The 27,193-nt window shown below is 43.5% G+C and overlaps 2 long non-coding RNA genes across 2 annotated transcripts in view; both read right to left on the bottom strand.

The window, feature by feature from the left end:
* Nucleotides 1–27,193, bottom strand: part of LOC139362951 (uncharacterized) — a 147,659-nt gene that overhangs the window by 53,489 nt on the left and 66,977 nt on the right. The window contains exon 3 of the long non-coding RNA XR_011622612.1: nt 5,870–6,007. This is a non-coding gene — a long non-coding RNA (uncharacterized lncRNA). The remainder of the gene's footprint in view (nt 1–5,869; nt 6,008–27,193) is intronic.
* Nucleotides 22,099–27,119, bottom strand: LOC105466350 (uncharacterized). Its single transcript, XR_978146.2, has 3 exons — nt 27,104–27,119; nt 22,866–22,936; nt 22,099–22,143 (listed from the first exon to the last, which is right to left on the bottom strand). It is a non-coding gene; the product is annotated as an uncharacterized lncRNA (long non-coding RNA).

Here is a 27,193-nt window from a genome sequence, read left to right as displayed (position 1 = left end):
ACATATGAAGAACACAGCAAAAAGCAATAAAATAATACACTATTTTTTTCCCCAGTGCCCATGGGACATATTCTAAGATAGACCGTATCCTGGACCACAAAATACACTTCAACAAATTTTTAAAAATTGAAATTATACCAGGCATAGTGGCTCACACCTGTAATCCCAGCACTTTGGGAGGCTGAGGTCAGCAGATCACGAGGTCAGGAGTTTGAGATCAGCCTGGCCAGTATGGTGAAATCCTATCTCTACTAAAAATTACAAAAATTAGCCAGGTGTGGTGGCACATGCCTGTACTTCCAGCTACTTGGGGGACTGGGGCAGAAAAATTGCTTGAACCTGGGAGGCTGAGGTTGCAGTGAACCAAGATCATGCCACCGCACTCAAGCCTGCCAACAGAGCAAGACTCCATCTAAAACAAAAAAACAAAAAACAAAAAACAAAAAAAAAAAACCACCACCAACAAGAACAACAACAACAAAAAACATTGAAATTATATACAGTGTGATCTCTGGTCATGGATTCAAACTATAAATCAATAAGACAAAAACAATGAAAACTAAACAGGAAAAATTAAACAACACACTCCTAAATAATCCATTGGCCAAGTAGGAAGCTTCAAAACAAATAAAAATGCACACAAGCAACCAAAAATAAAACATAACAAAATATTGGGATGTAGCTAAAGAGATTTTGAGAGGAAAATTTATAACACCAAATGCTTACATAAGGAAAAAGGAAAGATCTCAATAAGTAATCTAAGTTCCTATGCCTCAGGAAATCAAAAATATCAAAATCTAAAGCAAGCATAAGGAAGGAAATAATAAAAATTACGTCAGGAATTAATTAAATTAAGAAAAGAAAAACAATAGAGAAAAATCAATGAAACAAGAAGATGGTTCTTCAAAAGAGTTCATTTGATAAACCTTTAGGAAAAACTGACAAAAATAGAAGACACAAATCATCAATATAAAAAATATAACACCATACATATAGAGTATATTAATATCATATTCTGGGATATCATTGCAGAGTCTGTAGCCATTAAAACATTAAGAGAACACCAAAAATCACAACTTAGGAGAAATGGGCCAATTCCTGAAAGCCACATACTGCCAAAACTCAACCAAAATGAAGTGGATCACCTGATCAGCTCCATAATGATTCAAAAATTGAATTTGTAATTTAAAAGCCTCCTCAAACTAAACTACAATGAGATATTTCTACACACCTAGCAAAATGACCAAAACAAAAAATAGTAAGAATGCTAAATGCTGGTGAGGATATGGAGAAACTGAATCACTCAGTCACTGTTGGTAGCAATGTAAAATGGCACAGTCACTCTGTCAAACAGTTTGGCAGTTTCTTATGAAGTTAAATACACAAATGTTACGCAATCCAGAAATTGTGTGCTTGGTCGTTTATCTCAGAGAAATGGAAACTTATGTTCACACAAAATCCTGAAAATAGTAGCTTTATTAATAACAGTCTAAAATTGGAAATAGCCTAGTGTATTTCACCTGGTGAATGATTAAACAAACTGTGGTATATGGATACCGTGGGTACTATGCAGCAATAAAAAGGGAATCAATTATTGATTTTTTAAATGAAAAAGCTTGGATGAATCTCCAGGGAATTTACGCTAAGTGAAAAAAACCAACCCCGAAGTGTTACATATTACTATATGATTTTATAGAATATTTTCCAAATGACAAAATTTTAGAAAAGACGAGATTACCAAAGGTTAGGGGTGGGAGAGGAAAGGAAGGTGGGTGTAGTTATGGAAGAGTGACATGGCCTGGTGTGGTGGCTCATGCCTGTAATCCTAGCGCTTTGGGAGGCCCAGGCGGGTGAATCATGAGGTCAGAAGATCGAGCCCAGCTGGCCAACATGGTGAAACCCCGTCTCTACTGAGAAATACAAAAAATTAGCTGGGCGTAGTGGCGGGCGTCTGTAATCCCAGCTACTCGGGAGACTGAGGTAGGGCAATCACTTGAACCTGTGAGGCAGCAGTTGCAGTGAGCTGAGATCACTCCACTGCACTCTAGCCCAGACAACAGAATGAGACTCCATCTCAAAAACAAAAGAAGAAGAAAAAGAAAAGATAGAGTGACATGAGGTGTCCTCCCGGTAATGGTGTTGCTCAATATCTTGATGGTGGCGGATAAAGAAAGCTTCAGATATGATATCTTTGCATAAAATTAAATGTGCATGCACTCAGACACAAATGAGTTACACATAAAATTGGGGAAATCTGAAAAAGATCAATTGATTATATCAATGAAATCCTGGTTGTAATATTGTACTATAGTTTTTCAAGATGTTACCATTGGGAAAGCTGGGTATAGAGTGCTCTGTAATTTTTCTTAGAACTGCATGTGAATCTATAATTGTATCAATAAAACATTTTTTTTTTTTGAAACAGAGTCTCGCTCTTTTGCCTAGGATGGAGTTCAGTGGCACAATCTCAGCTCACTGCAGCCTCTGCCTCCCGGATTCCAGTGATGCTCTTGCCTTAGCCTCCCGGGTAGCTGGGATTACAGGCACGCATCATCACACCCAGCTAACTTTGGTATTTCTAGGAGAGACGGGGTTTCATCATGTTGACCAGACTGGTCTCGACCTCCTGACCTCAGGTGATCCGCCTGCCTCAGCCTCCCAAAGTGCTAGGATTACAGGTGTGAGTCAATAAAACTTTGAACTAAACATTATCTTTATAAAGTGGTTGTGATAGTATGAGATAAATTGTAAAATAGTCATAGGCTTGAAAGGTTAAAATATTCATGAAACTTACCTACACCGTGAATATGGTTATATTAAACAGATTCAAAGAAAGCAAAATAAAAAGGGTATAAAATGTAAAATTGGGTTGGGCATGATGGCTCACGCCTGTCATCCCAGCACTTTGGGAGGCTGAGGTGGGCGGATCACCTGAGGTCAGGAGTTCAAGACTAGCTTGGCCAACATGGTGAAACCTTGTCTCTACAAAAAATACAAATAAATGGCTGGGTGCGGTGGCTCAAGTCTGTAATCCCAGCACTTTGGGAGGCCGAGGCAGGCAGATCACGAGGTCAGGAGATTGAAACCATCCTGGCCAACATGGTGAAACCCTGTCTCAACTTAAAAAAATACAAAAAATTAGCTAGGCGTGGTGGTGGGCGCCTGTAGTCCCAGCTACTTGGGAGGCTGAGGCAGAAGAATGGCTTGAACCTGGGAGGCAGAGCTTGCAGTGAGCCGAGATTGTGCCACTTCACTCCAGCCTGGGCAACAAGAGAGACACTCCATCTCAGAAACAAAAAAGGTAAAATTAAAGGAAGAGGCCAGGCACGGTGGCTCATGCCTATAATCCCAGCACTTTGGGAGGCCGAGGCAGGTGGATCACGAGGTCAGGAGTTCAAGACCAGCCTGGCCAAGATGGTGAAACGCTGTCTCTACTAAAAATACAAAAATTAGCTGGGCACAACAGGCTCCTGTAATCCCAGCTACTCGGGAGGCTGAGGCAGGAGAATTGCTTGAATCCAGTGGGCGGAGGTTGCGGTGAACAAAGATTGCACCACTGCACTCCAGCCTGGGCAACAGAGTGAGACTCTGTCTAAAAAAAAAAAAAAGAAAGAAAGAAAGGACAAGTCAAAAGGAGGTAAAGCATACTATGTTAAAACTTTTGTTTTTCAAATTTTTTATAATGAGCATATGAGACTTTTATAATAGGAAAAAAATTAATTTGATTACGATATATACTTTTATTAATTCTCATCCTTTCTGGGTCCCCGGAACTTTTCGCATTATCAGAATCACCCACTTTTCTCTTGCTTAAGGCTGCTTACATGGCTGCCTTGTGGATTTCTTCCCCATTCCTCTACTAATGTACTTTGGGCTTGTCTTGAAATTATCCAACTGTGAAGACACAGAATTTCAAATTTGCCCGCCTATGCACAAACATTGCCATAGCTGGAGGATTCTCTTGGGAAATGTTGAAAGCAAGTGGAGATGCTAGAGGAATTTGGAGAATATTTTTTCACATGGAGAGTTCTGGGTGCAGTTAAGTTGTACTCAAAACCAGATAGGCTAGAAAATATTGAGGAGGCAAATGTGGTTCCATCCTTTATACAAAGAATAGTGTTTCATATCCAGATAAAAGAAAACCATCAGTGAATTGCAAAATCATTAGAGGCAGAAGGCACCCGAGACACAGGTCACCATGTAGAACAATTCCAGGTGGCTCCATTCACATTTAGCCTATGTACATGGTGGCCCCTGGGATTGTGCAGTGTGCAACTTACACAACTGCATGCAGGGATTCTGCTGTATCCAGTCATTACCACCCTTGCCCTTCCTCACACACAGATTTAGGATCCTTTTACAGAGGAGGCAAGTGAGGCCCAGAGGAGGAAAGCAAGTTGTTCAAAGTCACATAGCTAACCACAGAGCCAGACTAAAATCCAGATTCTTGAATTTTAGAACAATATTCTTTCCTCTCTACAATGAGGACTGGAAAGGATATTGTCACTCAAAACAGCCACCTCCACCGTAGCAACAAGTTTCATTCTTAAAAGCATCTGTTTCAGGCCAGGCGTGGTGGCTCATGCCTGTAATCCCGGCACTTTGGGAGGCCGAGGCAGGCAGATCACCTGAGGTCAGGAGTCCAAGACCAACCTGGCCAACGTGTTGAAACCCCATGTCTACCAAAACTACAAAAATTAGCCAGGCGTGATGGTGGATGCCTGTAATCCCAGCTACTCAGGAGACTGAGGCAGGAGAATCACTTGAACCCGGGAAGGCAGAGATTGTAGTAAGCTGAGATCAAACCACTGCACTCCAGCCTGGGTGACAAGAGCAAAACTCCGTCCCCCCCCCCCCAAAAAAAAGGTATTTGTTTCAGATCCACATTGCTGTAGGTAAAACCAGGGCTGTTTTTATAGCATCTCAAATTCTAAATTGAGTGAAAATTGTAAGTATACTTTTCTCACATATGAAATGACAATAATAGTATCTACCTCTTAGGGTTCTTCTGGAGACAGATGAATTAATATTTGTAGAACACTTAGAACGGTGCCTGTCATATAGAAAGTACTATATAGGTATTGGATATTATTATTATTATTACTATTAGGATGTATTTCTCCCCCATTAATGCATGGGTTCTTCAGAGAACACATGTTTTATCTGTGGATCCGTTGGACCTCGCATGGCTTTGTGGAGTGATGTTTCAATGTTGTTTGATGATGGTTGGATGGATGGGTGGATGGATGGATGAATAGATGAATGAATGGATGGATGGTTGGATGAATGGATAGATGGACAGATGAATGCGGAGATAGACGGATAAAGGAGTATGGATGAATGAAAGAGGATGGATGAATGGATGGATGGTAGATGGATGGATGAATAGATGAATGGATGGATGGTTGAATGGATGGGTAGATGGACAGATGAATGGAGACATAGATGGATAAAGGAGTATGGATGAATGAAAGAGGATGGATGAATGAATGGATGGATGAAGGAGGATGGATGAATGGATGCGTGGTGGATGAATGACTGAATTCAAGCTCTTGTTAGTAACACAACGGAATGAGTATTTCATTGGACTTTTTTTCACGAAGAACAAAGATATGACACCATTCACAAGTGCTATGTGAATGCGTTAATTTCATTGAATTCTAGACAGTTCAAGGCCTTTGATGACTCATGTTACCTAACTTTTGGCTCGATGCAGGAAATCACATGACCAGCAGCCTGAACATGCAGCTCTAGTTTAAAAGCTGTGGCAAAGTGAGAGCTCATTCCCTGGGAGGCAGACAGTCCTGTGACTGTACCACTGTAATGATTAGCAAATTCTTCTTAGGTCCATTCTATTCCTCCAACTTACCTGGACCTCCTGGTGACACCAAGAATGAGTCTAATTTCCGCACCACCGGGTTTTTTGTTCACTTGTTCAGCAAATATTTAGTGAACATACAATGATTAAAGAGTAAACGTGGTTCCTGCTGTCTTGGAGATGACTTTGCTTTGGAAGAGACAGAAGAGGAAATAATTAGCTGAAGATATAAGGACACACTATGGAAAGTGCTACAGAGGAAATGCACAGGGGAAGCTGTTTTGACCAGGGCACCCCTGAATCTGCCCCGAGATGCAGGAGAGAGGAGGGGTGCTGGTTTTCAGTGCTACAGAGTCTACTAATAGTATAGATAGAAGCTGGGCGTGGTGGCTCACAGCCTATAATCCCAGCACTTTGGGAGGCTGAGGTGGGTGGATCACGAGATTGGGAGTTCGAGACCAGCCTGGCCAACATGGTGAAATCCCATCTCTACTAAAAATACAAAAATTAGCCAGGCGTGGTGGTGAACGCCTATAATCCCAGCTACTCAGGAGGCTAAGGCAGGAGAATCGCTTGAACCCAGGAGGCGGAGGTTGCAGTGAGCCGAGATCACGCCATTGCACTCCAGCCTGGGTGACAGAGTGAGGCCCCGTCTCAAAAAAAAAAAAAAAAGTGTAGATAGAAAAGTGTCAGGACCACACATTAATTAATTCAATGACTGTTCAACTCTCAACAAGGTAAAATAAGAAAGACAGTGTCAGCCAGGCATCTGCTTGCAGATGCTTAGGTATTCTGAAAAAAAGCACCCCCGAATTGAACAGCCGAATGGATCATCCAAGTTGGAACAGACTTCGGAGATCACCCGGGTCATACTGCTCCCTCAGCCTGTGCTCCCTGTGCACACGCACACGCACCCAAACTGATGACGCTTAACAAGAGAAAGGGGTAAACTTCAGATGCCCTGACCCCAGCTCGCTCTCTCTGACCACTGGTGCATTGTCTTTGCTCATGATGCTAACTCTTATATGCTGTGGTCCTCAGGATTTTCTTAATGAGTTCAGAAATGTCATTTTACTAACTTATTCAATCACTCATTCATTCATTCATTTGGCAAAACTGAAGCTGGGATGTTCCAAAAAGCACTATCTACCCCTCCCTTCCCTTCCAAATCCCCTACCACAGTTTGTTGTTGTTGTTGTTGTTTGTTTGTTTGTTTTTGAGGCAGAGTCTTGCTCTGTTGCCCAGGTGCTGCAGTGCAGTGCCGTGATCTCGGATCTCGGCTTACTGCAACCTCTACCTCCTGAGTTCAAGCAATTCTCATGCCTCAGCCTCCCGAGTAGCTGGGATTACAGGTGTATACCACCACACCTGGCTAATTTTCTGCCTTGGTCTCTCAAAATGCTGGGGTTACAGGCATGAGCAACCATGCCCAGCCCCCTATGTCCTCTACTATAGTCTTAACCCCACAATGTACCTAAACAAGTAATCCCAAGAAGGAGGCTATATTAGAATAAATTCTTTATTCCTAAGATACCAATATAATCAGAATCCATGTCATCATGTCTTTCTTCTCAGTTTACTTTGCCACTAGAAGAAGGCAAGACATCCATGTCAGTACCAGCAGTGGACTCTCATCTCTTTATGTGATGCAAACCCCTACATTCCCCTGACCTTCCAAATCCTTCCACTGTTTTATCTGAAAGAGCATGGCATTAGCCAAAAACCCCCTAGTGTTAAACCTTTTCTTCAATGTTTCTCTTAACTTCTTGCTCTCACTAAATTTAAGCCATTGCCTGAGAGACGCCTGTGCAACCCTATCAAACAACAATACTTTCTCCCCACCCAACATTCTACCCAATTATTTTTATTTATTTGTGGTGTTTTTTTTTTTTTTTTTTTTTTTTTTTTGAGATGGAGTCTTGCTCTGTTGCCCAGGCTGGAGTGCAGTGGCCCAGTCTCGGCTCACTGCAGCCTCTGCCTCCCGGGTTCCAGCGATTCTCCTGTCTCAGCCTCCTGGGTAGCTGGGATTATAGGTGGCTGCCACCATGCCTGGCTAATTTTTGTATTTTTGGTAGAGACGGGGTTTCACCATGTTGGCCAGGCTCGTCTCAAACTCCTGACCTTAAGTGATCTGCCAGCTTCGGCCTCTCAAAGTGCTGGGGTTACAGGCGTGAGCCACTGCGCCTGGCCCTACCCAATCATGATCACTGCTTCTAGGCTACTCCTTTTAGCCTCTCCATGAAGTCTCCATCTTTTGGGGAGCTTATTCTATAAGACCATACAATCTACAGATGTGCAGGCTTCTCTTCTTCCTCATTCTTGGAAGATTTTAGTGTCTGAATCGATACCTTCCTCTCCACCAATATTCCCATTGCATTTTTTGGTTGTTTCAACAACTATACAAGTGATCCTTCTAATAATTTGACCTTACAGTTCCTTGATTTTCTCATCTCTGATGGTTGCTTTTGACCCACCTATGCAACTCACAGCCTCAGGCACATCCAAGATGCCATTGTCACTCACTGTAATTTTCCAAAATCTTGGTCCAACTACCACATCTCACCTTTCTGCCCCATTCCTTCTAAAACCAGCCCTCCAAGAGTTCTTCTACTGCACCCAGACATCCAATCCACTGATCCTCACAGGCGGGCCACCCTCCTTGTGTTCTCTGGCTCATCTTCAGAGACATTCTCTTGCAGGTACCCTCAACTTTTAGGCCCACGTTTCCCAGCTTTTTGTTCTCCTTTTCCTTTGTCACAATTGTCCAGCAAAACACCAAGCCTGATGAAAATCCAGCTCTGCATACTCCACTCTTGCCCCTGAGGAGCTGCATATAGAGTGAACACAACCAGTTGCTAACTGGTCTCATTTTTCGAATTAATGACGGCAAAAGTGAGTCCTCCACCCTGCTTAGCAACCCCATAACAATTCCCTAGTCAACTCATGCCTCCATGATCTAGAGAAATGAGTTTATCTTGTATTTTCTCAAACCTCTGATTCCCTGCTTTCTCCCTCTTCTTCACACTAATCCGGTGGTTCTCTAGCTTGAGCACACATCGTCATCACCTGGAAGGCTCATTCTCTTTTTTTTTTTTTTTTTTTTTTGAGACTGAGTTTCACTCTATCTCGCCCAGGTTGGAGTGCAGTGGTGCAATCTCGGCTCACTGCCACCTCTGCCTCCCGGGTTCAAACGATTCTCCTGTCTCAGCCTCCTGAGTAGCTGGGATTATAGGCGCATGCCACCATGCCTGGCTAATTTTGTATTTTTAGTAGACCCGGGGGTTTCACCATGTTGGCCAGCCTGGTCTTGAACTCCTGACCTCAGGTGATCCACCTGCTTGGGTCTCCCAAACTGCTGGAATTACAGGCATGAATCAACGCACCTGGCCTTGGAAGGCTCATTCAAATGCCGATTGCTGGACCCCATCTCCAGGTTGTGGTTGGGTAGACCTGGGGTGGGGCCCAGGAATTTGTATTTCTAACCAATTCTCAGGTGATGCTGATGCTGCTGGTCTGGGGACCACACTTTGAGAACCAGAGCACTAACCTAACCTCACATTTCATTGGGAAATTAGAAACAAACTGAAAAGAACCACTTCGTCTTCCTACTACCTAGTATACTCATTATCTTTATGTCCACCCACCTTCTCTCTTATTACAATGGTGGCAGATCTCTGCTCCAACCCACGGCCAATCTTCCTGTGCATTTGTCTTATCCCTTCTTGCCTACAAGATGAGAACTGTGCTTTTACAATTGCCCTTTTGGTTTTTTTCCTCCTAAACATGCAAACATGCTGCAATATCTCCTCTTTGGGGAAACTCCTCACTTGATCTCACATATTTATTTAGCTGCCAACGAATTTCTCTGCTTTTCCTTTAAAGCAAAATCCTTAATAACTCTCTGTGTACCTCCAATTAGTCTCCTTATTAGTATGTCTTGGACCCACCATGCGGACTTTCTTCTCCTCAACTGGACCGAAACTACTATTGTCAAGGTCAACAGTGGCTTCCATATTGCTATGTATACGGAATTCTCAGTTCTCACCTTACTTAACAATGTTTGATGCAGCTGATCCCTCTCTCCTTCTTAACTTCCTTCACTTGGATTCCAGAGTACCACTTTCTCCGTTCTCCTCCTCCTACCTAACTTGGATGCTACTCCTTCTTAGGCTTTTATGTTACATTCCTGTAGTCTTCCTGGGTTTTTTTTTTTTTTTTTTTTTTGAGATAGGGTCTTGCTCTGTTGTCCAGGCTAGAGTGCAGTGGCACAATCTCAGCTTACTGCAGCCTCGACCTCCTAGGCTCAAGCCTCCCAAATAGCTGGGACTACAGATGTGCACCAGCACACCAGGCTAATTTTTGTATTTTTTGGCAAAGTGAGAGCTCATTTCCTGGGAGGCAGACCGTCCAACCTCCCGCCTCAGTCTCCCAAGTAGCTGGGACTACAGACGTGCACCACTGCACCAGGCTAATTTCTGTATTTTTTGTAGAGATGGGGTTTTGCCATGTTGTCAGGCTGGTCTCAAACCCCTAAGCCCAAGCGATCCACCCACCTCAGCCTCTCAAAGTGTTGGGATTACAGGCATGAGCCACCTTGCCTGGCCTCTTCTGATTTTTCAACACCATTGTGCCCAGGGCTCAGTCCCCAGCTGCCTTCTCCCTTTTATATTCACTTCCTCTCCAGGAGAACTCATACGCTCTAAGGCTTTCAATGTCATGTGTGCATTGATGGATTCTAAATTAATGATTTAAGCCCAATCTCTCCCCTAAACTCCAAGTACTTAATGTTACCACTTACATTAACAGGTATCTTAGGCCAAAAATAAATTCTTGATTTCTTTCCCCAAACTTAACTCCTACCCTAGTCTATCCTATCTCTAGTGGCACTTCCAGCCTCAAAGTTGCTCAGATTAACCTTGGAGATGTTCTGAATTCTTCTTTCTCACTCTGTAGAACAAATACATGAGCAAATCCTGCCTATATTACATGCAAAATGTATCTAGTCTCCTCAACCATCCTAGACCAAGCCATCAGCACCTCTTTTTTTTTTTTTTGAGATGGAGTCTCACTCTGTTGCCAGGCTGCAGTGCAGTGGTGTGATCTTGGCTCTCTGCAACCTCTGCCTCCCAGGTTCAAGTGATTCTCCTGCTTCAGCCTCCTGAGTAGCTGGGACTGCAGGTGCACACCACCATGTCCAGCTAATTTTTGTATTTTTAGTAGAGATGGGGTTTCACCATGTTGGCCAGGATGGTCTCAGTCTCTTGACTTCGTGATCCGACCACCTCGGCCTCCCAAAGTGTTGAGATTACAGGCGTAAGCCACTGCACCCTGTCTAGCACCTCTTTTAATTGGTCTTCCTGCTTTTACTCCTGTCTTCACATAGTCTATCCCCTCATTGCATAATCTGGTCCCATCTATTCTCTAACTGCATCTGTCACTGCTGTCCTACTCTCTCACTCCGATCTAGCTGCACCCATATCTTAACTGTTTCTGGGACAAGTCAAGCATGCGTTCACCTTGAGGTCTTTGCACTTGCTGTCCTCTCTATCTGAAATGCTGTCAAGTTTCAGGTGATCACTTTCATGGTTCTCACCTTACGGCTTCCTTGCCAAGCTTGTCCAACCCACCTTATTTTGTTGTTGTTGTTGTTGTTCTGTTTCATTTTATTTTAGGCTTTTGGCAGCCTGAAGCCATGGTTTTTAGTTTCTGTCTCTAGTGACAAGCGGAAAAGAGGGATGAGGAAGGGGCTTTAGTGGCCCCACCAGAAACAGAAACTAAGAACCCATTACTGTGTTCTCTCCCTTGGACACCCTTGCTTCCTTCTGCTGGTGTAGTTGAGCTAAGAAAATTAATGGCAGAGAGAATGTTGGGGCTCTCCTCCAGATATAGGGAGGTGTCAAAGATTGATGTTTATGTCTCCCCAAAATTCGTAGGTAGAAACCGAATCCCCAAGGGGATAGTATTTGGAGGCAGGGCCTTTGGGAACTGATTAGGTCATGAAGGTGGAGTGGTTGTGAGTGGGATAAGTACCCTTATAAAAAATGCTTGAGGGAGCAGGTGCAGTGGTTCATGCCTGTAATCCCAGCACTTTGAGAGGCCGAAGTGGGCAGATCACTTGAAGTCAAGAGTTCGAGGCCAGCCTGGCCAAAATGGTGAAACCCCTTCTCTGCTAAAAATACAAAAATTAGGCGGGCGTGGTGGTGCTCACCTGTAGTCCCAGCTACTCAGGAGGCTAAGGCAGGAGAATCACTTGAACCTGGGAGGCAGCGGTTACGTGAGCTGAGATAGCACCATTGCGCTCCAGCCTGGGCGACAAGAGTGAGACTCTATCTCAAAAAAACAATAAAAAGAAAAAATGCTTGAGGGGATGAATACCCTGTTCTCCATGATGTAATTATTATTATACATTGCATGCCTGTATCAAAAGATCTCATGTATCCCATAAATATATATATACTTACTATGTACACACAAAAATTAAAAATAAAAAGAAATTTTAAAAACAATGCAAATTATCCCCCTTATCCCTTCTGTCATGTGAGTACATAGCAAAAATACAGCTGTCTGTTAATATAAATCAGGAATGGGCTCTCACCACACACCAGATCTCACCAGGCACCTTGATCACCTTCCTCTTGGACTTCAAGCTTCTGACACTGTAAGAAATCAATTTCCCTCATTTGTAAGCCGCTCAGTCTATGGTACTTTGCTATAACAGCCAAATGGAATAAAACAGGGGTGACTGTGGAAGGCAACCCTGGTGGGGAGTCTGCCACCATGAGATTGAGGGCTATATCACTATCCATTGAGGCATCTGGGGCCTAGAATACCATATAAGACTACTTTGTCATGAAGGGCTTTGAGATATAGTCCCTATATGGCCCATAAACTTACCAGAACTTTTTAAAAATTTATTTTACTTTAAGTTCTGGAATACATGTGCGGAACATGCAGGTTTGTTACACAGGTATACACGCGCCATGGTGGTTTGCTGCACCTATCAACCTGCCATCTAGGTTTTAAGCCCTGCATGCATTAGGTGTTTGTCCTAATGCTCTCCCTCGCCTTCCTCCCCACACCCCCTGAAGGCCCCGGTGTGTGATGTTTCTCTCCCTGTGTCCATGTGTTCTCATTGTTCAACTCCCACTTACGAGTGAAAACATGTGGTGTTTGGTTTTCTGAGTTCATGTCCTTTGCAGGCACATGGATGAAGCTGGAAGTCATCATTCTTCTCAGTAAACTTATCAGAACTTTTTATCTCCTGCATTCTAGTTGCTGATGTTTCTTGAGCTCTGAATTCCAAGCTGAAGAATCACATCTTATTTGTATTCTTTGTTATTTGTGGACAAAGCTCATTTCACATTTTGGACTGTAAGCATCTCAAAGCTTAGGTTTTATAGCTTTATCATCTCTTCTATTTCTACCACAGAACATGCTACAGAGTAGGTCCATGCTAATAGTTAACATTTAGGGAGCACTTCTTTTGTGCTCATGTGTAAGTGGTTTGCAAACATGGTTGTGCTAATTTCCCTCCCTGTATGCATTTCCCTTTGCAGTATGAATCTGCAGCTTTTTCTTCAAGTAATGGAGTCAGTTTCCCCAACCATGGCATCTAGGCTGGCATTGTGGCTTAGTCTGACCAAGAGCATGTGACAGACATTGTGCCTAAACCTCAAGAAGCCTTTCATATTGCTTTTCTTTTTTAGTGGTTTCTCTTTTTTTTTTTTTTTTTTTTTTGAGATGGAGTTTCGCTCTTGTTGTCCAGGCTGGAGTGCAGTGGCTCTATCTCGGCTCACTGCAACCTCTGCCTCCCAGGTTCAAGCAATTCTCCTGCCTCAGCCTCCCCGGTAGCTGAGACTACAGGTGCCTGCCACCACGCCCAGCTAATTTTTTATATTTTTAGTAGAGATGGGGTTTCCCTATGTTAGTCAGGCTGGTCTTGAACTTCTGACCTCAGGTGATCCAGCCTCCTTGGCCTTCCAAAGGGCTGGGATTACAGGTGTGAGCCACCACGCCCAGCCCTGAAACCTTGCATATTTCTACACGGTTCCCTGGAGTCCTGTCCGGTCTCCATTTGAGCAAGCCCGAACTAGCCTGCTGGAGGATGAAACCCCACCTGGAGAAGAGTCACGTCCACCCAGTTGAGGCCATCCCACATCAACCAGCCCAGCTGACCCAGCAGCTGACTTCAGACACGTGAGCCAGCCTAGCTAAGCCTTGTCCAAATTATAAACCAACAAAAGGCAAATAAATAGTTGTTGTTTTAAGACAGAAGTTGGCAAACTATGGCCTGTGGACCAAATCTGGCCTGTCTCCTGTTTTTGTCAGTATTATTTTGTTGGAACACAGCCTCACTCCTTCCTTTATGTATTATCTATAGCTGCTTTTATATGATAACAGAGTTGAATAGTTGCAATGAACACTGTATGGCCTGCAAAGCTTAAAATATTGACTCTCTGTCTCTTCACACAAAAAAACTTGCAAACCTGGCTTTAGTCACTAAGTGTAGGAGTGGCTTGATATACCCAGGAACTAAGCCATGAACTTTACATTATTATCTGTTTTATTATTATTATTATTTTGAGACAGATCTCGCTCTGCCATCCAGGCTGGAGCGTAATGGCGCGATCTTGGCTCGTTGCAACCTCCACCTCCCAGGTTCAAGCAATTGTCCTTCCTCTGCCTCCTGAGTAGCTGGAATTACAGGCACATGCCCCCATGTCTGGCTAATTTTTATATATTTAGCAGAGATGGGGTTTTGCCATGTTGGCCAGGTTGGTCTCCAACTCCTGACCTCAGGTGATCCACCCACCTCTGCCTCCCAAAGTGCTAGGATTACAGGCGTGAGCTACCTCACCTACCCCATTATCTGTTTTACTCATCAGTTTAACCCACTGAGGGTTGATCATGCCCATTTTTCAGATAGAAAACGGGCATAGTGAAGGAGAAAAATTTGTACACAGTGGGCTCAGGAGAAAATCCAAATAGCCTGGCCTTACAGGCTTATGACACTGGCATTAATGCTGCGTTAAATAATGTTAAATAGATGGGTGTCTGTCTGAGTGAATATAGAGCTGAGTAATCGTTCAGGTCAGGTCGATTCTTATAAGGAAGGAACATGGACAGTAACAGTCCTTGAGTCAGTGGTGTATACTTCTGGACACAAATGAATTCCTCATGGAAAGGGTTAGACATTTCTGCCCTCTGGACCTTAAGGGTTCCTGACAAGTTTTTTACATATGTATCCCTAATGGACGGCTCGGAAAAATCACTGAAATATATTATGTGTGGGAGGGAGGAAGGAAGAAAATAAGTAAGCGGGGTGGGGGTGTCAGGGGCATTCGAACCAGAGTGACTCCATGTTGAACAGGGGCCGAGTAGAATGAGGCTGAGACTTCCTAGGCTGCTTTCCCAGGAGGCTAGGCATTCTTAGTCACAGAATATTTACGGTTAAGGGGAACGGGTTAACAATGTTTGCCAACAGACCTGACCTAGGATTTAACAGACTCAGGAAATGGCCTGCTGTCTTGATATCTTAAGAACAAAAGCATGATTTGTTTAAGAATAAGTTTTGCAGCCTGGCCTGCAATCCCAGCACTTTGAGAGGCAGAGGTGGGCGGATTGCTTGAGCCCAGTAGTTTGAGACCAGCCTAGGAAACCGTGTCTCTATGAAAAATACAAAAATTAGTCAGGCATGGTGGTGCGCCCTTGTAGTCCTAACTACTTGGGAGGCTGAGGTGGGAGGATTACTGGAGCCCAAGAGGTTGAGGCTGCGGTGAGCTATGATCATACCACCACACTCCAGCCTGGGTGACAGAGCAAGACCCTGTCTCAAAAAAATAAAAAATAAAAATAAGAACAGAATGAGTTTTGCTTTAAATATAGTAATATAGATTCTTGCAGAAAACAGTAGTTACAGAAAGCTGAAAAATCTTTGGCCCAGCACCTTGTAGTAGAGCACACCACCGCCGTGAGTTTTTGCCTTTTTTATCTTATATATGAACAAACATTGTAACTAAGGTGGGTGCATTCTTCCTTTTGCTTTTGGGGATGTCTTGCTCTGTCTGTGGAGCAGCCATTCTTTTATTCCTTTACTTTCTTTTTTTTTTGTTCATTTGTTTTATTTGTTTGTTTGTATTTTTGAGACAGTCTTGCTCTGTTGCCAGACTGGAGTGCAGTGGCTCTATGTCGGCTCACTGCAACCTCCACCTCCTGGGCTCAAACAATTCTCCTGCCTCAGCCTCCCGAGTAGCTGGGACTACAGGTGCCCGCCACCACGCCCAGCTAATTTTTGTATTTTTAGTAGAGATGGGGTCTCACCATGTTGGCCAGGATGGTCGTTATCTCTTGACTTTGTGATCCGCCCACCTCAGCCTCCCAAAGTGCTGAGATTACAGGAGTGAGCCACCACACCCTGGCTATTCCTTTACTTTCTTAATAAACTTGCTTTCCCTTTACTCTGTGGATTCACCCTAAATTCTTTCTTGTGTGAGATCCAAGAACCCTCCCTTGGAGTCTGGATTGGGACCCCTTTCCGATAACAGGGGGAGAAGATGGAAGAAGTGGCAGTGAAGGAAAGGAGGAAAGAGAAGGTTTAGAAAAAGAAGACAAAGCAATTCAAATTCTATTGAGGGTAGAGAATCTTCCATTTGTCTCTGGCAACCCCTGATCTCCATTCTGAATGTAGAATTAATCTGTCTTTGCAAAGGCTTGGAGCATCATCAGGGCTCATTGTTGAACAAGGTAAGGAAACTATAGCCTGTCTTCTTTCTAAGCCCTGGTCTTTACTGGCACAGCCTCCTCTAGAGTGGGTAAAGGGTCTGCTTGGTGAGACCCTCATAGATTCCCCATTTCTCAAGAATAGGAGCATGTAGAGAGTGCAATACTACATCCTAGACAGAAGCAAAATCTCCTTGGGTTTCTCAACATCCTCCCACTACACCCAACTATGCTGACATTCTTCAATAATCCACATTGACTTTGGGAGGAGAAAGAAAAAATGTAATTGTTAAAGTGTAAATCCCCTTAAATGCTAAGATCAAAAGGAAAGTTTCCATCCAATGACATGTAATTAAACATGCAGACGTGCCCCACTCTGATTCATGAATGCTTATGCACTTCTAAATTGTTGCCAGGGAGATCAGGGCCTGAGAAAATTAAAACCATCACGCCTCAAAAGGATACATGATTTTCACAGCTTTCTAACGTGATTTCCTGTCGTGCAGAACTTTGTGTTTTCCCATATTCCCCTCCTTGCCTCTGTACTGCTGTTCAGGACTAAACGGAAGCAGCTTTGCAAACATCCTCCGCTCAAGAATTCCGGCAGGCCCAGCCTGATGTGAGCATAGAAACAGACAGCAAAGCCTAACATTGTCCCACTACTTCATGTTCAACCAGAGGATAAATGCCCGCCTTAGACAAAGTACACTGAGGGTAGTCTCAGGTGCGGGGGTTGAGAAGGCAGCACTGTAAGTTAAGTTACAATGTAACTCAAAGTTATGAGGTGTCTCTGTTTACATTGGAGTGACTTGCACAACTTATTTAACTTCTCTATGCCTTAATGTCTTCTGTTGGGTTCCCCCAGAAGTAGACCTGGAGACAAGTATTTTTGGACAGAAAAATACAGGAAACACCAGTAGAAGACGGGGCAGAGAAGGGAAGTATACTAATAAAGCCAATTACCACTGTGGATCCTACCAGGGAATGCTGGGAAATGGTAGATAAGTTCTGATATAGTTTGGCTCTGTGTCCCCACCCAAACCTCATGTCTACCTATAATTTCCAGTGTTGAAGGAGGGATCTTGTGGGAGGTGATTGAATCATTGAGCAGACTTTTCTTTTTGCTGTTCTCATGATAGAGTTCTCATGAGATCTGGTTGTTTAAAAGTGTGTAGCACTTCCCCCTTCACTTTCTTTCTCTTCTGCCGGCCATGTGAATATGTGCCTGCTTTCCCTTCACCTTCTGCCATGATTGTAAGTTTTTTGAGGCCTCCCCTGAAGCAGAAGCCTGTATATCATATAGCCTTAATGTCATTGGCTGGGAACAGTGAGCCAATTAAAATTCTTTTCTTTATAAATTACCCAGTCTCAGTTATGTTTTTATAGCGGTGTGAGAATGAACTAATGCAAGTTCACTTCAAAGCTTTCTCTCCCAAGAGGCCAGGGAGTTGGAAATTTATCTAACTCGCCGTGGACATTGCCTGATGTTATTCACAGGGAACGGTAATACTTCTCTTTGCCTTGAAAGCAAGTAGAGAGGATCTTCCTGGCATCAGCAAAAGGCCCCAGAAGAAGAGACACAAGTACTAGCAATTGCAAATTATCCAGAGACTTTCTAAGTTGTAAGATCTGAAGGAAATGCCTGCCATCTATAGTCTCAGCCACCCTCAGTTTCTTAATCTGCAAAATGGAATTAGTACTTACTTTATGAGGCTGTTGCAGAAATTCATTGAGTTGCTACATGCAAAACACTGAGAACTCAGCTGGCCGTATAATAAGCATTCTATTGCATGGCATTATTCCCATCATTTTTACTTCCGTTACTGCTACTGCTTGTATTACTTGTGCTTTTTTGATATGAAAGTCCACCATCAGGGAGCACTGTGGTGGAAAAGGTATTAGGCCAGGCATAGCCTTTAGTTCTCTGGCCTTGAGTCCTTCATTTGTGATATTCAGTTAACAATATTGTGCCAGTAGGGGTGTTAAAGATTAAATAAATGTGAGAATGTGCCTGATGCTAAATCTTCCTCAAAGCGTTATGGACTCTCAAAGCCAGAAGGAGCTCATCTCTCCTGTGCTCCTGATATGCTGGGATCTGCCACATCACTGGCAACAGGTGGGTCTCCAGAATCTGCTCCAGTGCTTTTGGAAGTCCTGACACCCTCCTGATCTTCTTCTCTGTAACATGCACACTTTGGCCTGTGTCAGTTTGCTGGATCAACATCAGGCTGGCCCTCTTCTTGGGATAAAATTTTCTTTCTTGCTTACTTGCCCTTTTTTTTTTTTTGAAACAAGATCTCACTGTAGTGCCCAGGTTGGAGTGCAGTGCAGTGAATATGGCTCACTGCAGCCTTGACCTCCTGAGCTCAAGCAATCCTCCCACCTCAGCCTCCCAGTAACTGGGACTACAGGTGCATGCCACCATGCCCAGCTAATTTTTGTATTTTTTGTAGAGACAGGATTTCACCATGTTGCCTAGTCAGGTCTCAAACTCCTGGCCTGAAGTGATCCTTACACCTTGGCCACCCAGAGTGCTCAGATTACAAACATGAGCCACCACACCTGCCCAGGAACAGAATATTGACTATCATTTTAAAGAATTTGAGAAGTTTGCTTGAATTCATGATCAAGCAGTTCACCAGCTAGGAATAATATAATGTGAATTTTTTTAGTAATGGTTAAGTAAATCAGGACATAGACATAGAACAGAATACTATGTAGAAAGTGAGAAAGAATGAAGTATTCCTTTATTTCTTCTTAAGGAAATAACTCTAAGCATAACATTGAGAAAGAATAAGGTATTCCTTTATTTCCTATTAAAGAAAAAACTCTAGGCATAACATTGAGTGATAAAAGTAAGTTGTATGCTATAATAACATTTAAATAATGCACACAAAATATAGTGTATTTTAAGTATATAGGCATGTTTATATACATTTCATATTGCAACGGTTAATTTTAAATATCACATGGCTAGGCCATGGCTGAATACTATCTTAGATGTTTCTGTAAAGGTATTATTTAGGTGAGATTAACATTTAGATCAGTGTACTTTAAGTAAAGAGATTACTCACCACAGTGGGGTGGGCCTCACTTAATCAGTTGAAGGCCTGAAAAGAAATAAGGCTGACCTCCCCCAGGGAAGAAGGAATTATGCCTCCAGGCTTTCTTTGGACCCAAGGTGCAACATCACTTCTTCCCTGGGTCTCCACACTGATGGTTGGAGCTACTCTGTCTGCATATTTTGGGCTTACTAGCTTCCACAATTGTGTGACCCAATTCCTTACAATAAATCTCTTTCTCTTCTCTCTCTTTCTCTCTGTCCCTCTCTCTCTGTCTCTGTGTGTATGTGTATATATATACGCACACACGCACACGAACATATATAGATATATACATGTATGTATATATACATAAATCTATGTATACATACATATTCCATACCAATTCCTTACAATAAATCTTTCTCTGTTCTGTCTCTTTCTCTCTCTCTATATATATACACATACACATATAAATATATATAGATGTACATTTATATATAGATATATAAATGTATGTATATATACATAAATCTATGTATGTATACATAGATATGCGTACATAGATGTGTATGTGTACACATCTATGCATATGCATAGATATGTCTACATAGATATGCATATGCATATATCTATGTATACATACATAGATTTATGCACACATATATGCAGGCGTTTGTACACATATATGTGTACATATATGTATATATACTTGTATATACATATGTATGTGTATATATGCATGTGTATGTTATGTATATATACATATATGTGTATATATATGCACACACCTATATACACACACACACACACATATACACACACACAAATGATTACCCATGCACCTGCACATACACACTTCTGGAACTGGGTAGGGAAGAAAGGACAGTGGGAACCAGGGACATTTTAGACTTATCTGTATTGCTTTCATTTTTGACAAAACGTTAACATTTTTTAACAAAGCAAACTTATGCAAGCATTTATTTTGCAATTAAAAGGCATTCAAACATTTTGCTGCAGGTGACCAATATCCCTTGTGAAATGTCACCAGTGTCATGTTACCCCTGTCAATGTTATAAAATTACACTATTTCTGTTTTCTGCTTTCCTAGTTTCCTGTTGCACCGTTTTTTATCTCTGCATGGTTCCACTGTCATCTAGCTTTTTGAAAAAATCATTTTGTTTGCTCTTCTTCCAGGTCCTGGCTTCCTGTCCTGGCCATCCAATCTAATCCACCACAAACAGGCCTCGTTCCTCTTTGTCACTGCAGGCCAGCTCTGAACCGTCTATTTTCTTTCACTGACATAGAAAGATGAGATGAGTTAGCGTCCTTGCAAACATGAAAGCCTAGCCAGTGAAGTGCTGAGTGCTGGAGAGTTTGCCTGGGCATGAACAGATAGAGAAAGTGGAGATTCTGTATCAGATGTAGTGACTCAATGGGACAGAATGGCCATCCTTGGACAGTTTAAGAGCTTTCGTAAGGAAGAGGAATCAGGACTCACTTCATGTGGTGCGTGGTGCAGAATCAACGGCATAAATGTTCCCGGGAAGCAGGTTTAAGCCCATGATGAAGAAGAGCTTTCTGGCATGTGGAAGAACTCCACAGTGTAAAGGGCTGACACTGCAGAGTGAGCTTCCTATTACAGGAGGTATTCAAACCAGATAGACGTATCATTCTCAGGTTCCTACGCTTTGTGTAAAGTAAAATTAGATAGCCTATAAGGGCGTTCTAATAGTATGATTCTCAAAAAAACACTAGTTCTGTAGTTTGGGTCATACCAAGATTTCAGTTAGACCATGGAAAAAAAGAAATTCGACCGTGTGTTTCCAAATCAATTATTGGGCAAAGAATCAAGATATCCAGTTTCTGCAGTAGAACTTCAGAGCTTGAGGCTTGATATGGTTTGGCTCTGTGTCTCCACCCAAATCTCATCTCCACACAAATCTCATCTCAAATTGTAATCCCCACGTGTTGAAGGAGAGACCTGGTGGGAGGTGATTGTCTCATGGGGGCAGTTTCCCCCATGCTGTTCTTGTTATAGTGAGTAAGTTATTAAGAAATCTGATGGTTTTATAAGGGGCTTTTCCCGCTTTGCTTTTGTTCTCTTTCCTGCCACCTTGAGAAGAAGGTACTTGCCTCTCTTTTGCCTTCCGCCATGTTTGTAAGTTTCCTGAGGCCTCCACAGCCAATCAGAACTGTGAGTCAATTAAACCCCTTTCTTTGGTAAATTACTCACTCTTGGGTATTTCTTTGTAACAGTGTTAGAACGGACTAATACAAGGCTCCACGAAGGTTCTACACCACACCAAATCGGATTAGTCATTGGGGCATTATGCAGAAAAATTTCTCTTGCTGGAAATAGTGTGGATCCAGAGTCATCCATAATAAAAGGGATGATCTGCTAGAATTAGCAAATGTTCCACACACTTCACTGGTTTTCTAAGAAGTCCCCTTGAGTTCTTGGAGCATGTGACTCATTGGAGCATCTGTGGAATCCATTCCTTTGCTTTGACATACATTCATGTTGAATTTAGAGAGCTCTGGCTTTGCTAGTACTGGTCTAGACTGAAGACAAAAGAATTAATGGCTGTAGTTAGTTGAAGTCAAGACAAGAAGGCTGGAGTAGCAAGGGCACTCCCTGAGCTGGCAGTGCGGGGACCTTGTCAATCTCATTATCTCATCCCTCACATGTAGCCTGCTATGGAGTAAGTGTGATTCATGCTTCCACTTGAAATGAGAAATGAAGCCTGAGAAATGTGTGATAGCCAGGGTTTGGCAGCCACTTTTCCTAGCCCATCGTTTCTTGCAGCTAATTATGGTGGTTCTCCAAATGCAAAACTCATTCTGGCTCTTTCCCCACCCAGAGTAAAGTGGGAACATCCTCATATTCCACATGAATAAGAACCAGTTCCTCTTGCCCTTCAAGTAAAGTCCCAAAACTAGAGCCAGCTGTCTCATGTGATACTACGGACCCTGCCGTTGTGTCAGCCCACCTGGGCACTGCAATTATGTATCTGTTACAAGGAACAAGTTAAATGGTAGGAAGTTGCCCAGACTGAAAGAGCCCCAGGGGAGAAAGGAGCAGGCAGCATCGAAGCATTCCTTGCTCACTCAGTGACTTTCAAATGTACTTCAAGCAGGCAGTCATACCACTCTAGCTAAGGAGGGGGAAGATGCAGGGAGGATGCTCTGGCTCTTGCAATTAAGCATACTGGAACCCTGCAGCTCAGGCTGGTGTTGTGGGAGGAAGGCAGGACTAAGTGACTCATTTATGGCTTGGCACTTACGTGTTCAGCCAAGCAGCTGGTGCATGGAGATCAACAGGTTCAGCAAGCTCAGGTGTGGTTCTGGCAGGTGTCTGTGACCAGGAGACAGACAATACTCAGAATCATGATTGTTGCAGGTGGGCTGAAAGCAGACTCCAGGTCCCTGGGAAAGAGTCAAAGTGTGTATAGTAGACCTCATCGTTAAGCAGGCTGCAATCCAGGCTGAGCATATATTCCTGGAAGGCACTTGTAGGGCTGGGCAGGAAAGCTGAGCTGGAAGCCCAGGTATACTGAACTGATGAAAACTACTGAGCACTGGGATGACAGAGGGTTCATGCCAGTATATCTGACACGTAGTGCCAGTAACTCCATGAGTGCTCCTTGTCCCTCGCTCAGGCAGAGGACATCCACATACCTTGCTTAGGATCATTTCAGGGCCAAATCAAGATTGAGACTATAAAGAAGGGACCAGGGACTCCATGCAAGAGGGGCTCAGGGCTATAAGATTGTTCAGAAGTCTAGGAAAATTGGATCATCCTCTAATAGGAAATATCTCTGCCCCAAACGGGCAGCAATGGCAACATTGCCAATGCAACGTGGTATCGTGGAGAGTTGAATGTGGCTGCTTTCCATCCTGGACCCATGGAATGGACCATTAAATGAACACTTTGCCAAATAATGATTTTGTTGTAGCGTTTTATTGATAACAAGAAAAGACTAGCTCACGGACTCTAGCTCACAGACTCTTCGTGTCGATCCAGCAGACAGCCCAACTCCCCACTTCCCACAGGTAATTACCTGCTCCTAATTGGGTCTGAAAGCAGTGAGTTTGTATTTAAAGGTAGGAGTACAGGACACTTTGTGTTTTTTTCAGAGACTGCATGGAGTTTAGCGCTCTGTGTAACTGTGGCTTGAAGAGCCAGATGGGTTCTCCATGCAACCCAGGTCCTGCTTGTAAAGCTCTGTGCTCTTGGGCAGAATGTATCACTTCTCAGAGCCTATGTTTCTTTATTTATAGGTAGAAAAGGAGGGCTGCGATATTTAAATAAGGAACACAAAAGCAACTGCTCCAGTGTCTAACACATGTGAGGTGCTCAGGGATTGCTAATTGGACCTGAATCTTTCTTGTTCGATAAACAGAAATGTTTTTTCAACTCTACATCTTGTTGCTCTGGTGTGTGTTGTAAACACTCTCATCATTGGCCAGGCATGGTGGCTCATGCCTGTAATCCCAGCACTTTGGGTGACCAAGGCTGGAGGATCACTTGAGACCAGGAATTCAAGACCAGCCTAGGCAACATGGCAAGAACTTGTCTCTAGAAAAAAATTTTAAAATTAGCCAGATGTAGAGGCACGTACCTGTAGTCCCAGCTACTTGGGAAGCTGAGGCAGGAGGATCGCTTGAGCCCAGGATTTTGAAGTTACAGTGAGCTATGATCATGCCACTGCATATCAGCCTGAGTGACAGAGTAAGACTCTGTCTCTGTAAAATATATTTTGTGTGTATGTGTGTGTATTATTTTGTATATTATCTCATTGAATTTTCTTTCTGTTTTTTGAGACAGAGTCTCACTCTGTTGCTCAAGCTGGAGTACAATGGTGCGATCTCAGCTCACTGCAACCTCTGCCTTCCAGGTTCAAGAGACTCTCATGCCTCAGCCTCTACCATGCCCGGCTAATTTTTGTATTTTTAGTTGAGACAGGGTTTCACCATTTTGGCCAGGCTGATCTTGAACTCCTGTCCTCAGGTGATCTGCCCACCTTGGCCTCCAAAAGTGCTGGGAGTACAGGTGTGAGCCACTGCACCTGGCCTATCTCATTGAATTTTCAATACAGCTCTGTCACACAATCAAGACAGGCAAAGTTATTCTCAGCTTACAGATGGGAACATCAAGGTTGGCAGAGGAGTTGTGCCCAAAACTAAGATGATAATGTCAGAGTTTGTCACAGCAGAGTCCAAAAGAAATATTGAGCTTCAGGGAAGGGGAAGTTGGAGGAAAGCCTGAATGGATGCCGAGAAGAGGCAAGGAAGCCACAGCTTTGAAGAAGCTGGACAATAGGTACCGTTCTCAGCCATCTCTTGATGAGATGAAGGGGAACAGGAGCAAATTCCAGCTCCCAGGACAAGAGATACATCCTTTCACTACCATGGATGAAATGTTGGTAGGGTGGCTGGGGAATAGCACAGGGTTTCGCTTCCCAAGAGATTATTGCTCTGGGGGAACCCTGAAAACTCAAAGGTCCAACTAGCACTGAGGGCAGGTTCAATGAAGTCACTGCCTAACTTAGCTTGAGAACCCTGAATTGGCTGACAAGCCCCAGAGAAGGCAGCAGATTCCACCTGCATTTTGCTGCATGCTTTGAAACAGTAGCATTGAGATCAAGATGGGGCAAAGGCTCCTGCTGAGCTTGCCCTGTTCAAGCCCTTTCCATTCTCCAGAAACATTCTTGGAGGTTTGCTCATGGAAGGCACAGAGGCCACTGTGGGGGCCTGCCCTTGACCTGGGGAATTCTGCTAGGCTACTGCCACCTTCCTCTCTAGCTTCCCTGGTCTCCTGTCCCACTTTAGTGCTAGATCTTAACTCCCACTCTCTAGTGAGTTCTTACATAATGCTGGGGATAGATTTAGAACAAGCATGGCTTTTGTCCCAGTCTCAAAATGCAGTTATGTTTTTTACCTACCTTCCTTTCTTGCTGAAATGTGAGTACCTCCAGGGTCAGGTCTTGTCTTTCTCACCTTTGAATCCCCCAGACCTGCTGCTACACCTGAATCATGGTGGGTGCTTCTTGAATGAGTGAATGAATGAATGAGTGAGTGAATAAATGCATGAGTTAATGAATTAGTGAGTTAATGAATGAATGATGGTGACTGAATAAATGAACTAGTGGATGAATTAGTGAGTTAATGAATGATGCTGGGTGAATGAATTAATGATGCTGAGTGAATGAATGAAGAGTGAATGAATAAATGAGAGACTAAATGAATGAATGTGAGTAAATGAGTGAGGCAATAAATAAATGACTGAATGAATTAGTGGGTGGATAAATGAGTGGATGACTGATGAGTGAATGAATGAGCAAATAAATGAATGAGTGGATGAGTGAGTGTGTGGATGACTAATGAGTGAATGAATACGTGAGTGAATGAATGAGTGAGTGAATGAATGAGTGAGTGGATGACTAAATGAGTGAATGAATGAGTGAATGAGTGAAGTGAGCAAATGAATTAGGGAGTGAATAAAGTGAGTGAATGAGAGTGAATGAATGAATGAGAGTGAAAGAATGAAGTTGAATGAATGAGTGAATGAGTGAGTGAATGGAGTGAGTGAATAAGTGAATGATGAATGAATCTGGCATGCCCCAAATCACTAGAATTTAAGCTTCACAAGGACAAGGAATGTCTTCTTATTCATTGCTGAATTCCATGCCTGGTACCTGATCGACCTTCAATAAATATTGCTGAATGGAGAAAACATGGGTCTTAGCAACATTGACCTTCACATTCTCCTCTGATTTCTTTCTTTTTTTTTTTTTTTTTTTTTTTTTTGAGACTGAGTCTGGCTCTGTCGCCCAGGCTGGAGTGCAGTGGCCGGATCTCAGCTCACTGCAAGCTCCGCCTCCCGGGTTTACGCCATTCTCCTGCCTCAGCCTCCGGAGTAGCTGGGACCACAGGCACCCGCCACCTCGCCCGGCTAGTTTTTTGTATTTTTTTAGTAGAGACGGGGTTTCACCGTGTTCGCCAGGATGGTCTCGATCTCCTGACCTTGTGATCCGCCCGTCTCGGCCTCCCAAAATGCTGGGATTACAGGCTTGAGCCACCGCGCCCGGCTTCTCCTCTGATTTCTATAGCACTGAAGCTGAGGGAGACTTTAGAGAAGAATCAGGCCTCAGGAAAGTGTGCCTCAGTGAAGGGAAAGGTATTGCCCAAGAACACATGGCTGGGCTGGAACCGGAGTGGGGATTCTGGCATTCAGTCCAGGGCTCTCTACTCACCACCTGCCCTGCCTTCATGAAGCTTACACTCTATAGAAAGTGCATTGGACATCCAGTCTCACATTTGCTCAGGGCTGTGCTTGTGGCAGAGCAGTGAAAGTGCATGCTCACAGGGTGTCTGAGAATGAACTCCGTCTGTTCTGTTTCTTGGCCAGAGGGACCCAGGCCCTGTGGTATGCATAGAGCAAGACCATATCAAGAGTTGGAGCTTGAGCTAGGAAAGCCCTCAGGGCAGACTGCTCACACTCCTGGGCGTGCCTAGGAACCTTGGATTCACTTGTTTTTCCCTCTGGGTTTGTCTCCTCTTGAACTCCCAGGGCTCACAGCCTTCATCATCCACAGAGGCAGGTGCTGCA

Source organism: Macaca nemestrina, chromosome 4, assembly GCF_043159975.1.
Source record: "Macaca nemestrina isolate mMacNem1 chromosome 4, mMacNem.hap1, whole genome shotgun sequence".
NCBI classification, from domain to species: Eukaryota; Metazoa; Chordata; class Mammalia; order Primates; family Cercopithecidae; genus Macaca; species Macaca nemestrina.
The sequence above is the reverse complement of the archived record's forward strand: the minus strand, read 5'-3'. Positions and strand labels throughout refer to the sequence as shown.